The sequence below is a fragment of the Vipera berus genome (assembly GCF_964194415.1).
Source record: "Vipera berus genome assembly, chromosome: 1".
Lineage (NCBI taxonomy): Eukaryota > Metazoa > Chordata > Lepidosauria > Squamata > Viperidae > Vipera > Vipera berus.
In genome coordinates, this window is record NC_138202.1 from 54,827,767 (window position 1) to 54,842,711 (window position 14,945).

The 14,945-nt window shown below is 39.0% G+C and overlaps 1 protein-coding gene across 4 annotated transcripts in view; it reads right to left on the bottom strand.

The window, feature by feature from the left end:
- Positions 1-14,945, bottom strand: part of MIPOL1 (mirror-image polydactyly 1) — a 194,512-nt gene that overhangs the window by 156,647 nt on the left and 22,920 nt on the right. For 2 of the 4 annotated variants that reach the window (XM_081336216.1, XM_081336217.1), the window contains exon 2: positions 9,060-9,146. The gene's annotated coding sequence lies outside the window, so the exon portion shown is untranslated. Of the gene's footprint in view, positions 1-9,059; positions 9,147-14,945 lie in introns of those variants that run through there. The other 2 variants (XM_081336215.1, XM_081336218.1) reach the window with 2 other exon arrangements.

Below are 14,945 nucleotides of genomic sequence, written 5' to 3' on the forward strand. Positions count from 1 at the left end.
ATATTAAATTATATAAGCCACCATGCCAGCAAAGGAAACAATACTATTTTATAAGAAACATCAGTGTAAAAATAAGCCAAAACTTCATCACTTAGGTAGCTGACATGATCGGAAAATGAAGTACAATTATATCAGCATGTGCAAAGTGAGCACATACTAAATGTTTATGAAATTTAAAAGAATGTTTTTTTCCAAACATGAAACGACAGACTTCAGTGTTCTGGGCTTGTTTCAGTGTTCAGAATACTTCAAGGAAGGCCTTTATGGTAGGTATCGTCTGCTTCTAACAGCAGAGGGGACAAACTCCCTCATTTAGAACACCTGAGCTCCTGAGAAAAGTCCTCAAAGGAAGCAATAACTTTGCCTTTTTCAATTTTGTACCATTGTGTTGATTTGGAATTGGCATTTTTTTCTAAATTCCTCATTTATTCTTGGATTAGCTCAAAATATGAAAAGCTGTTATTAATATCAAAGGAATGTGTTGAATTCAATGAAGCCATTTCTCTGCTTATTGCACAAAAAGATCCATAATAATTGCAGCATTTTAATAAAGTATTCTTACCATAAGAGAATGAAGAAACTACTGTCTTTAATAATCTCTGGAGTATTTTAAAATACATCTCAGGGCCTTAATATGCCTAGTAATATACTATTTAAAACCACCACTTTATCCCTTCACAATATACAGTCATATTCATCACCATTTACCCAGCTAATGAATGCCAGCAATTAGTAAAATGTAATCCCACTGCACAATCAGTTTAATGCTTTTAGCACTCAGAAAAGTAAACACCAAATTAATACTGCTCAAGCCGTATCAGATCCTACTTGGAAGCAAGCAATTATAGTTCAGCTCCTCAGGTGTAATTAAATGATTGGAATGATTTAGTTCCATAAATGCAAGTTAATTCATAAGCAAGCAACAAATATACTGGGAGTAATTACAAGAAACATTGGCAGTCTAAGCAGGGCATGCTCTTTTATACACCTGGTATAGAAAAATACTGCCCTCTCCTGGATACACACTGTGAATATCCACTCAAACAGCCACATTTAGCTAAAGAAATGCAAAAGTAAGATGACAACATGGTGGAACCTTGGACGATGAAAGCCATTCACTGCATACATAAATATACTCACCAGGTATGGTTGCTATAATCAATTGCTAGTAAGAATTACCTAGCTTACAGATAATTGGTGGACACAGGATTTCAAGGCAGATTTGTGTAAAGGTTTTAACCTCAAAGTTCTTATTCTACTATTTTATGCATTTTACGTGTGTGTGTGTGTGTGTGTATACATACATGCTTTAATATTCATTTAAGTATCTTGGGTATTCATTTCAGGTAGAAAGTTGGGATAATGTTTTATTACAGTATAGCTTATCTGTGGCTAGAGATGTACAAAATTTACTTTGGCAGGTCTGTGGAGATTCTCAGTCATCCAAGTCATAGTTGTCTCAACTACTGGACTGATTTTTTTCCTTGAGGAAAAGAAGAAAACATTTCCATTATCATCCAAGAAGATTCATCAGTTCTGATGGCGGAGGGGGGGATGGAAGGATAGGTACTGACAGTTGAGACTGGATGATGGGAGGATGGAAGAATAGCTTCTGATAGGATAGTGGAAGAGGATTGGAAGGATTGTATTTCTTTGTAGTCATCTGGTCATTGTCATCACCCTTAGGGCACAGATAAACTTCCAAGTGGCCTCAACAGCTCTCAGAGAATGCTAATGACCAGATGATTGCAAAGAAATATAATCCTTCCATCCCCCCACCATCAGAACTGATGAAGCTTCTTGGATGAGAAGTGAAACATTTTTTTCTTCTTCCTCATGGGAAAAACAGTCCACCTGCCTTTTGAAAAAGCACCTTTGAGACTACTTTGGCATGTATAAAGATTCTGCTGCAAAACATATACAGATTATGCCTTTACATAAAAAAAGAGTACAACCTCTCCTAATCAAACAGGTAACTTCAAAATATGTTAATGTAAATTGGCTTTAACCTATATTTTATTAACAGATACTTTATTTCTTTAAAATATATTCTATTATTTTATTTCTTTAAACAGGTAACAAAGTAATATTTGAAACAGAGTACATGGGGGGGGGGAAACACAGCATTTTTAATAGCTTTCGACAGGTAAAACAGTCTCCTAAATCTTAATCTTCATTAGTGTATCTATATCAATGTTTCACTAACTAAAGTAACTGATAAATACTTAAAAATGTATATTTCAGTGAGTTGTTCAACTTTGAACCAATGAAATAGGCCCAGTCATGACATGAATGAATTTTAGCTGACTATTTAAATTCATATTAAGTTTTATTCCCAAAGTTCCATTCTAGTTGTACTTACTACTCATTGAACTCAACATAGACTCATCATTACTCATGAAAAACATTCCATCTTATGCAAGTCCATCCCCTTAATTCAGTGGGATGGTCCCAGATACGTATGTATAGTATTTCAGTCTGCATGAATTTAGAAGGGTTTAAATAATACCAAAATTTACTTTTGAGTAGTTTTTCTACTTTTGAGTAGTTTTTTTAAAGAATATGCTGTAATGTGACTTCAGTGTGACTCATTTTGAGTTGAACCAGTTTTAAAAGTTTTAATTTTAATCATTCTCAAATTTGTAGTTCCAAATGTATAACAATCTTCAGCACTAACTTTCTTTAGTACAGTAAAGATCAGTGTTAGACCATTCTCAAACAACATGTATTATTTTGTGCTGGTGGCCTAATACAGATTTTAAGTAAAATGAGGACATAAACATGATAAAACATATATTCTCCAAATACAAAGACTTAACCAAATGGCTATTTTAATAAAAATATCCAGTTTGAGGCACAATTCTAAACTGTCAAGCTGTGTTTTGGATACTCTTCATGGTTATGCTTCTGGCAACAACATAAGGGTATCTCGTTAATCATTATGTGCCCTAATATAAACAAACAGATTGGATAAAAATCTATATCTGGATCACTTCCATTGAAGAGATGAATAAAATTATTTTATTAGAAGACATATTAGTAATTTTAAAATGTAGAGCACATTTGCTTTGCCCTTTAATGTCATAGTCTTATTTTCTTATTCAAATCTTGTACACTGTAAGTTAATTGCTTTTGGAAACTACTTATTATTCATGTGAAAATTAATGTGCCAATGTCTTTAAATCCTTTTAAATGACCATTCATGCATCTTCCTCCTTTAAGTACTGATGAAAATCTCTCAAAAATATCAGTGCAAGTTGGTATTAAAAGAAAGTTTCTTTTAAAACATTCTTTTTCTGCTAATATAAGATTTTCATATTCACCAACTTTACTTGAATTCCATTAATTTTTTAAGCTGCTTTTAATAAATTCACAAAGTAATTTTTTAGGCTCCATAGTCTATCATTTGTGTTCCAGCTGACTCTATGAATATTAATAACAGTGTTATCCTGATTAAATAGGCTTCATAGGAAATCCCTATGAATCCTATAGCTCAGACATCTCATTTTTCTAACTCTTTATGAATTTGGATTCAGACATTATACTGGAAAAAGTTTTTTTAAAAAAAAACATCTAGTGGTATATTAGTATATTCTTAAGCAAAATGACTTCTCATAAATTAAACAATTAAAAGATATAGATATGTTTTATGGTTTCAGGATTTCTGTAAATGACAATATAATTTATTCTAATAGAACTTCAGCATTTCCAGAACAAAGGATGGGTATATATTATAAAATACTGCCAATGTTTGCCCTTAGGCTCACCTTAGATCATTGAGTCTCAGATCATAGTTTTTTGCAATTAAAAACATGTGTTTAACTAGACAGGATATGCTTAAACATAATGCAAATATCCCCACTTTATAATTACAGGTAATTCTCAACTAATGACTTAAATTGAGCCCAACATTTCTGTTCCTAAGTGAAACTATTGTTAAGTAAATTCTGCCCCATTTTACGAACTTTCTTGCCACAGCTGTTAAGTGAATCACCGTTGTTAATTTAGCAACATGGTTGTTAAGTGAATCCATCTTCCCTATTGACTTTGCTTGTCAGAAGGTCACAAAAGGTGACCATGAGATCCAGGCTCATTGCAAATGTCATAAATATGAATCAGTTGCCAAACATCTGAATTTTGATCACATGACCATGGGGATGCTGCAGTGGTTGTAAGTTTAAAAATGGTCACTTTTTTCAGTGTCGTAGAAACTTGGAACAGTCACTAAATGAACTGTTGTAAGTCGAGACCGCTTGTATATGTTATCAAATTATTCTATTCTATCAAATGCCTTGGTGGAGCAGTGGGCTAATGCCTCCTTAAGTAACACCAGCTGCCTGCAATCAGTGTAGGTTCGCATCCCACCAGGCTCAAGGTTGACTCAGCCTTCCATCCTTCCGAGGTAGGTAAAATGAGGACCCAGATTGTTGGGGGCAATTAAGCTGACTTTGTAATAATGCCGCTTGGGGGGTGTATGAAAGCCCTAATAAGCAGGCATATACATAGAATGAAGGCTACTGCTAAGCTTGTAAGCCGCCCTGAGTCTTCGGAGAAGGGCGGGATATAAATGGAATAAAAATAAAAATAAATAAAGTAAAATAAATATTAAACTGTTAAAATCATGTGCTTAATAGGCAGAGTGTGCTTAAACATAATGCAAATATCCTCATTTTATCAAATTATTCTATGATTTAACAAATTAGAGGTAGTTAAAAGTGTATGACATTTATCAAAGTATAAACCTTATTCAGCAATCCTTTTGAATAAAAGCAAGGCTTATTGCTATTATATCTTTAACATTTGGAGCCTATAAGCTTGAGGAGAACTGTAAATTTGAAGGTATTCCAGTATCTAAGCCTGCCATATCAATTCTTAACACCTTCTTTTGAAAGGAAAACTCGTCGATGCAATGGAGATAGTTCTCCTAGACCTAGTCATATTTATTTTTATTTATTTGTTGAATTTAGTTGCCTCCCATCCTGTAATGAAACATATGAACTAATGGGAACATATACTGATATTTTGTAAATATCTGTGCCACCAGAGTTCTATGATTGATACAGAAGAGGTTTTGGTCTTGAGAGGACTGTTTTCAAATGATCTAATCTTCCTACTGATACATTTCCACAAGATGGTGCTCATCACATAAAGGTACCTCTGTGCTATTCCTAAGGGCTCCTCCCTCTTATCCTCCAGGCTGATTAATATTTATACAAATATATATACAAACATGGAATGGGAGAATCACACAAAAGAGATTGTATGATTAAAGGTCTGAAGATAATAGCAGTATGTTGATTTTATTTATTATTTATTAGATAGATTTATATGGCCGCCCAACTCACACATGGGTGATGTATAGCAATAAAAATCAATAATATAAAAACCCCAAAAATATCTCTCCCCCCATTGATGATACCACCTCCATTTGTTTTGGTATCTAACTCCACAAAAGCAGTTGAAAACTTGATTGTGCTAGGGATGACACTCTGAGTTAACTCAGCTGAGCTAGTCCTCTAAGAGGCGGCAGGGGCTTGGTTTTTTGATAGTATCTGGGATGAGTTTGATTCTGTTAGCCTTGAAGGTGGTTGGTTCTGTGGGTACAGCAACCTGTGATTGATTGATTGATTGATTGATTGATTGATTTGATTTGTAGATCCATGCACCTCCTGGTTGGCTGAGCTGTCTAGATAGAGGGTACATGGATGCCATGGTGAGTGCATCCATGTGAGAAGGAGCAGTTCCACCAGCTCTGAAAGAGGGAGAAGAACTATCTGCCCCTTCCTCAAGAAACCATCACTGGCTTGCACTTCAAGGGTCCAGGTATAAATGGATTATCATTTCTAGTCAGGTTTTAGGCTGGGATAGAGTACTGAGACAATATTAGTAACTTTTGTGAATGACCTGTTCAGGATGGGATGTATCCATTCCTGTTCTCCTTGACTTTTTGATAGTTTAAAATACTTTCAACCATGGTATTCTTTTGAACTGGCTTCCTGGGTTGGGGTAGAGTACTGTTCCTCAGTGGTTCTCCTTCCTCCAGGGCTGGTTTCAGGTGGTATAGAGGTGCCACAAAGGTTTACTGTCTTTCCTCTTCTTTTTAATGTATGTATGAAGCTACTGGAGGGGGTCATCCATCAGCATAGGGTGCAGTAGATTGTCTATGCCACAGGTATGCAACCCGCGGCTCTGGAGCCGCATGTGGCTCTTTCAGCCGTTTCCTGCGGCTCCCAGTCCTCTGCCATGTGCAGTCAAAAAAAAAGTGGGACTAAAAAAGTTCAACCAATCAATTCAAATATGCAGGGTAGGTGCATATCTCGCCTTGGCTCCACTCTTCAGTCAAACCCTGTTCTGCGCATGCGCGCATGTATGCACATGCACACATATTTTTTGCGGCTCCCAGTTTTTCCTTTTGTGAGGGAACCGGTTCCAAGTGGCTCTTTCACTGTTTCAGGTTGCTGACCCCTGGTCTATGCTGATGGTACCTAATTGTACATCTGTCATTTTTTTGTCCTTGTGTCTGGAGACTAGAGGGTCTGGATGGAAAGGACCATGCTTGGGATCAACACTTGCAAGACTGAGTGGCTGTGGGTTTGGGGCCCAAAGATCTCGGAACTGGAGAATTTCCATCCTTGTCTCTGAGTAGGGTGGCACAAACCAATTTGGATTTAGTGTGCAGTTTGGGACTCTTCATGGATTCATAGCTCCTGCTGGAAGAACATGTAGCAGTTCTGTACAGGAGAGCTTTGCATAACTTTGTCAGGTGTGACAACAGCACCTGTTCTAGGCAGGAGATGGAATCACTCAGGGCCACTCATGCCTTAATTATCTCCCAACACTATACTCTTCTGACCTTTCAAAAGGACTTGAAGACATAGCTCTCCAGCTGGCCTGGGACCCCAATTAGGGGAATGGCATCTTGGATGTGGTTAATGGATTAGTCAGACCCCACCTCCTCCCCATGCACACTTTGTTCCTTTCTGTTCCATTGTGGTTAATTAAATTATATCTAAACTTATAACTGTATGGTTTATTTTATTATTTTAACATTTTAATGTTTCATATGATATTTTAATTATATGACAATAAGTCATCTACTTGCTTTAGCATAATGGGTGGCATAGAAATTTAATAATAAATAAATAATAAATAATCTATAAAGCTCTGCATGGCACAGGACTGTGTTATTTGCAGGACCACCTGCTCCCTAGGGTATCTGTCTATCCCTCCTGTCTCCCAATATGGGTACTCCAGGTGTACTCGCTGAAAAAATGTCACTGTATGGGACCTCAGATTCATGCCTTCTCAGTGGCCCTCTTTTGGGAATAATCTGCCCCCCAACAATGGTTGCCCCTGACCATGTGGGCCTTTAGAAACACAAGACCTGGGTCTTTCCCCCGTCTCTTTGGTACAGATTATTGGAGTTCCAATGGTTGAGTTGCAGAATATTTTAATGTAGTTGGTATTTTATGGTTTTAATTGGGTTTTAATGTATTGTGTTCCTTAATATTTGTAAATTTTTGTACACTGACCTTTTTTATTTGGGCAGTCGTATAAATGCTATTGAGGGACGCGGTGGCTCAGTGGGTTAGGACGCTGAGCTTGTCGATCTGAAGGTCGGCAGTTTGGCAGGTCAAATCCCGTAACAGAGTGAGCACCTGTTACTTGTCCCAGCTTCTGCCAACCTAGCAGTTCGAAAGCACGTAAAAATGCAAGTAGAAAAATAGGGACCACTATGGTGGGAAGGTAACAGCGTTCCGTGCGCCTTTGGTGTCTAGTCATGCCGGCCACATGACCACGGAGACGTCCTCGGACAAGCGCTGGCTCTTCGGCTTTGAAATGGAGATGAGCACCAGCCCCTAGAGTTGGAAACGACTAGCCCGCATGTGCGGGGGAACCTTTACCTTTATAAATGCTATTAAACAAACAAGCAAGTTCATACTGAAGTGGCTAAGTTTATGGATAACATCATCTTATTCTGGGTATAAACTTAAATTGGATTTTTCTACCAAACATGAATAAAATGGCAAATGAAATAAGTGTAGCGTGAGACATACTAGGAAAAAGCATTATATAATATTAACCAGCAAGAGAGTTCCCTGGATTATGGGAAATTGTTCAATGAAAAATTCTTTTATTGTTGTTGAAGTAAGCAAGAATTAGACAAAGTCAGCTGATTATAGGCTTAGGGACCGATTCAGGAAAACTGGTCAATTTCTATAAACGGAATAGAATGATGCTGTTTTTGCATCAGCATCTTTTCTTTCAACAAAAATCACTGTCCGATCTATCACATGAGAAATGAAAAGGACATACATACTCATTCTTCCAGTTATATTTTCAGTGATTGGTATAAATTAACAATTTGTTGAAATTCATGGCAAAGCAATTGTAGAATAGCAAAAATTAGCTGTCAAAAATTAAACATCACCATGAGAGACAGAGAAAAAAGTGTATGTATACACACACACACACACACACACACACACAAAGTTACATACATTTCTATCGACAAAGTTAACACACCATCATGCATATACAGTATATGAGTGCACAACCAGCTTTTTAATAAAATACCTTGTTGCATTTTTAAAGGTTTGGCTCAATATATGTACTTCTTGATTACTGATTGCCTCATTTTGCAACCAATCCTCACATTTATGACCATCACAACATTCCAAGGTCATGTGATCACAATTTAGGAGCTTTGCAACTGGTATTTATGACTGCTACAGTGTTCTGCGGTCATACAATCACCATCCACATTTTCCCAACCAGCTTGTGACACGCAAAGTTAATGAAAAAATGTGGAAGTAAAATTGCAAGTTGTAGTCACATAATGTTTTGCTTAACAAGTGTGGTGATATCATAAATCCATTACAATCATATAATTTTCCACTTAATAATTGCAGTGATAGAATTGCTATTCCCAACTGTGGCTGCTAAGTGAGGACTACCTGCAATGTAACTATTATTTCAGGACTGCATCATAGTGGCTATAACTTTAGATATGCAGGAATACCCCCAGTTTAAAACGCAGCAGAAATATTTTTAATTACCTATTTCTTTACCTGCAATAGTCCTTCTACTGCTTTTTTTTACAAGTTCACCGGTGCATCATTTCATTGCTTTTCCTGACATTTGATCTGGAAAAAAAGTAAAGAAAAGCTCTAGCATTTCAATGGTGCAGTGGTGGATTTATTAAAAAAACAAAAAACAGAAGAGCATAAAAGTGGGTAGCTCAATGAAAGACAGAAAATATTAAAAACAAAAAAAATCTGGTGTTTTTCCAACCATTGACACTTGGCACATCAAGCACCAGTTAAAACAACTATGCTACTGGAACATAGTTGGCAACAGTGGCTGCAGATGAGGAGATTTGAGAGCTGCAGAGAGTGACTATCAACCCAGGTGAGGGGGCTTCCTGCCAGAGGATTTAAAGGACAGATGTTTGCCTACAAGAAAAGTGCAGCAGTCAAACTGCACAGTGAGACCTAAGCTTCCAAAAGCCAGAAAACATCACTTTTAGCATGGAGCAGGAAAATATAGGAAAAGATCACATTCACTGTGGGCTAGTAGAATACAATGGCATCCATTTTGCCCTCCAGAAACAGTTGGTGGCCCATACTTAGGATTTATCAACCTGAGAAGGTACTCCTGCCCTACAACTTCAGGAATACCAACATAAGAACAAGCTCTATTAAGATATAATATTATCAACAGCACAAATGGAAAAAGTATTTATCTAAGACAGTGGTGTCCAACCTGGGCAACTTTAAGACCTGTGGACTTCAACTCCCAAAATAACCCAGCCAGCTGGCTGAGGAATTCTGGGAGTTGAAGTCCACAGTTCTTAAAGTGGCCCAAGTTGGATGTCCCTGATCTAAGGCCAATGTTTAACATTTTAACAGTTGCTCAGCATCTATGCTCCGTGAGCTGCATTGGTTACCAGTTGTCTTCCGGGTGAGGTTCAAGGTCTTGGTGATGGTTTTTAAGTCCTTACATGGCATGGGTCCGGAATACCTCAGGGACCACCTGCTGCCAGTGTCGACTTCCCTCCACCCTGTGCGTTCCCACAGAGAGGGCCTCCTCTGGTGCCTCCGGTCAGAGAATGCCGGCTGGTGGCCCCCAGGGGGAGGGCCTTCTCTGTGGGCGCCCTGGCTTTATGGAACCAACTGCCGGTTGAGCTCCGGACGGCACCGGATCTTCGCTCCTTCCGGCGCGGGATAAGACCCATTTATTCGAACAAGCTGGCCTGGCCTGATGGGGGAGCGTTAGGGTTTTAATGGGTTTTATATTGTGATTGTTTTAATTGGGCAATTATTTAATCCTTTTTTAACTTTTGTATTTCTATTTATATGCCCTGTTCACCGCCCTGAGTCCTCCGGGAGAAGGGCGGTATAAAAATTTAAGTAAATAAATAAATAAATATACTATTTGACATTTGGTTAAGAGCATAAGCAAAAAAGAGTATCCTTTGTTTGAACACATAACAAAATTGTAATTACTTGTGACCTATAGAAAACTTATTTTCTCTCTCTCCCTAAAGAGAAACAAGCAATGTATATCTATAAATATCTATCTAGCGCCTAATTCTTTTTTCTCCATCTTGATCACATAACCATTTTAGCACATCACTTGTTTTAGAGAGGGAGAATGGCGGCTGAGCAGAAATTCCTGGTTTACATTTCTCAAGACCTTTGGTGATTGGCTAGCAGGCTGGAGAAGATAGGATTCAAAGTCATCATATCTAGATGGATGAATCTCTGGTTCATAGTGATTCTGTTTCTCTCCCACAGAAGCTTCTTCATATCAAGATGAGGCAAGATACCTTAAGCATCTCTTCAGAAGACAATCAGCTGAACCAAAGGGCTTACAATAGTCATAGAACTAATATATTTTGGGATTCCCCCTGCCCCCACCACTCTATCTCCATTATATATGTTAAATAGTAATTATTCATTTACAAAACTCTAAATCTGGCTGAGCACCAAATCAAAATAGATTAGGTATATACAGTATGAATAGTGTTGTATTTTAAATGTGCAAGGTACAATGGAAATAGCTAAGGCAACTGATAAAAAAGCAGAGACTGCAAATTGCAACCCCTGTTTTCCTAATGTTAAGTCAAAACCAGGATCTTTGAAATTGTCCTGAAACGTTTTGCCTAAGGCCAAACTAAACTAAATCACTTAATCTACAAGGCAACTGCATATAAAAGCATAGCTACCTTATAGAATAGTTTCCCCAGAGAACAAACAGTTTGTTTTCTTAACACTCATATTTGTGCCAAGTTTTGATGTCATGACAAAATCCTTCACAAAAGGATTTGCATTTCCCCAGTTATTTTTTTTTAAATACTGGCAAATCAAAAGGTCAGTCATGAAATCAACAAAAGTTCAACAAATCTATAAAAGACAGCATGAGAAATCTCTATTACGTTAAGAATAAAAATAAAAGGTAAGTAGTTTATCACTCCTTTAAAAGAAATATTTCTTCAAGTATGTGAATGCCATCTCCACCTCTAACTTATAACAGGTTTAGGCACAGGATCTCATTTAAAAAATGACATTTTTTTCCTTCATATTCTTCTCAATTCTGAATGCTGGTTCATTACCTCAACAGCCAACACAGAACTTCACCTTTCTTTTGTTATTGTTGTTATTGTCAATTGCATTTCCATTCTCGGTTTCTCCTTGTCCAAAACTCATATTATAGAATGACTTGTCTTTATTTGCATAGTGTTGGCTGGCATACCATCAGCTTCTTGTCAGGGAGGCAGGTAATATGATCATTATCACAAATTCCTTTTTCCCCATGTAAGATGACTACCTCATAGATTGTACAGGCTGCTACTGAGAAGTATTCAAAAGCTTAAACAACTGCAAAATATTATAGTTGGCTATCATCTTTGACATGTCCCAGAGATAATGTTAAATTTTCATCAGCATGTAGGTAGCTACATTTGAAGGGCTTGCAATTTCCTTTGAATATCCTGGTTCAATACTGCTTTTGTTGTTGTTAGCTGCGAAGTCGTGTCCGACCCATCGCGACCCTATGGGCAACGTTCCTCCAGGCCTTCCTATCCTCTACCATCTTCTGGAGTCCTTTTAAGCTTACGCCTACTGCTTCAGTGACTCCATCCAGCCACCTCATTCTCTGTCGTCCCCTTCTTCTCTTGCCCTCAATCTTTCCCAGCATTAGGCTCTTCTCCAGTGAGTCCTTCCTTCTCATTAGGTGGTCAAAGTATTTGAGTTTCAACTTCAGGATCTGGCCTTATAAAGAGCAGTCAGGGTTGATCTCCTCTAGGACTGACAAGTTTGATCTATACTACTAGCCTCTAAATATTATCATTTATTTATTTATTTTATTTTAATTCCATTTATATCCCGCCCTTCTCCGAAGACTCAGGGTGGCTTACAAGCTTAGCAGTAGCCTTCATTCTATGTATATGCCTGCTTATTAGGGCTTTCATACACCCCCCAAGCGGCATTATTACAAAGTCAGCTTAATTACCCCCAACAATCTGGGTCCTCACACATTTCACACATAATTCTATTTACCCACATATAATTTTATTCATAATCTGCTTCATATTCTCCAATATCAAAAGTAGGTGGTGAACATGTATTGTCCCATCTTTTGGAAAGGTAGTCCTTGACTTACAACAGTTTATTTAGCGACTGTTCAAAGGTACAACGGCACTGAAAAAAGTGACTTATTACTGATTTTCACACTTATGACCATTGCAGTATCCCTATGGTCACATGATCAAAATTCAGACGCTTGGCAACTGACTCATATTTATGAGGGTTGCTGTGTCCCGGGGTCATGTGATCACCTTTTGCAACCTTCTGACAACCAAAGTCAATGGGAATGCCAGCTTCACTTAACAACCATATTGCTAATTTAACAACTGCAGTGATTCACTTAATAGCTGTGGCAAGAATGATTGTAAAAGGGGCAAAACTTACTTAACTTACTTAACAACAACAATACCAACAAGGTAGAAAAATAACAGCTCTCAAAAGAAAACAGCATGGCTGCATAAAGAACTCTCTGATAAATTGAAAGTTAAAAAGGACAAGTATAGAAAGTGGAAAGAGGGGCACATAACTAAAGCAGAATATCAGCAAATAGTCCGAGCATGCAACGATGAAGTGAGGAAAGCTAAGGCTCAAAATGAACTAAGGCTTGCGACCAAAGTCAAAAATAACAAAAAAAGCTTCTTTCAACATGTAAAAAACAAGAAAAATGGTTAAGGAAATGATTGGTCCATTAGTGGGAGAAAGTGGCAAGAAGGGGACAAGCAACAGGGAGAAAGCAGAACTATTTAACTCGTTTTTTGCATCTGTCTTTACACAAAGGGAAAAAAACACTCCAACCTATCAAAAACAATACCATAAAAAATAGATTAGAAACACAAGTTAAGATAGGCAAGAAAATGGTAAGTGAGCATCTATCCAGCCTAGACAAGTCCAAATCACCAGGACCACGTGGATTACACTCCAAGGTTCTCAAGGAACTGGCAGATGTAATCTCAGAACCACTGAACTATATTTTTCAAAGATCCTGGAGCACTGGGGAACTACCAGAGGACTGGAAAAGAGCTGATGTAGTTCCCATCTGCAAAAAAGGGGGAAAAAACAGATCCAGGAAACTACAGACCTATCAGCCTGACCTCAATACCTGGGAAGATTCTGGAAAAGAAAATCAAACAACGAATCAGCAAAAACCAAGATGCAAATAAATTAATTACTAAAAGCCAACAAATCTTATTGCATTCTATCACCAAGTGACAAAATTAGTGGACCAGAGGAATGCTGTGGATATAATTTACTTGGACTTCAGTAAGGCATTTGATAAAGTACATCACAACCTACTACTTGGTAAGATAGAAAAATGTGGGTTAGACAGCACCACCACCAGATGGATTCATAGCTGGCTGACAGGCCGTACTCAGTGTGTGGTCCTCAATGGAACTGCATCTACATGGAAGGAAGTGTGTAGTGGGGTACCCCAGGGCTCTGTTCTGGGCCCAGTGCTCTTCAACATCTTCATCAACTATTTGGATGAAGGGTGTTGAGCCCCATGGGCCCGACATTCAGTGGGGGGGCGGCCTCTCGCGCCGGCCCCTCTCCCCCCTATCCAGCCCCAAACAGTCTCCTCGTGGGGCCTACCGTCAGGTGGCCGTGTCACTCAACTGTTCCCACGGACGCCGTCGGCCTTCCTGGGCGTCTTGCTTCATCGGCCGGCTGCCAGCTGTTTCTGGGATTGCTGGCAGGCGCGGCTGTGCAGACAGACCTTCCTGCCGGGCCTACCGACTGCCAGCTGATCCCTGCTTCCTCGGCCGTCTGCCAGCTGCTTCCGGGAATGCTGGCAGGCATGGTTGAGCAAGCGGACCTTCCTGCTGGCCCTGCCGCTTAACAGCTGTTCCAGAAGGCGCTGGAAAGGGCTACACAGAGTCTGGAGCATCCCGGTGGCTCTGCTGCTGACCGGTTAGGCGTGGGGACCTGGGGGGGGCAATGGAGTGTTTGGAGCTGCCTGCCGGGATGGCTGCCTGTCGGAAGAGCTCAGGAACAGACTTCCTCGGTTTGCGGAGGGTGGTTTGGGCCGCGGTTCCCCTTGTGCAGCTGGGTACGGTGGGGCCAGATGCCTAGGAATAAAGGTAGGGGTTACCTGGTCTACTTACCTGGCTGGGGGTGGGTTGCTGGACAGGGGGGAGGAACACTGACTTACTGTCAATACACATCCTCGAATGGCAGCAAACACGAATCTCCAGCAGGAATGTGTGACAAAACAGAGGTTGCTTTATTCAGCTCCAATGCACATAAAGTGAAAACAAAGTCAGCATAGGTATCACATCGCTCCCAACGCTTACATACTCGTCAGGTACAGGGCTCTGCCCATAGACCAAATCCATAGACCAACATCCGCCCACAAAT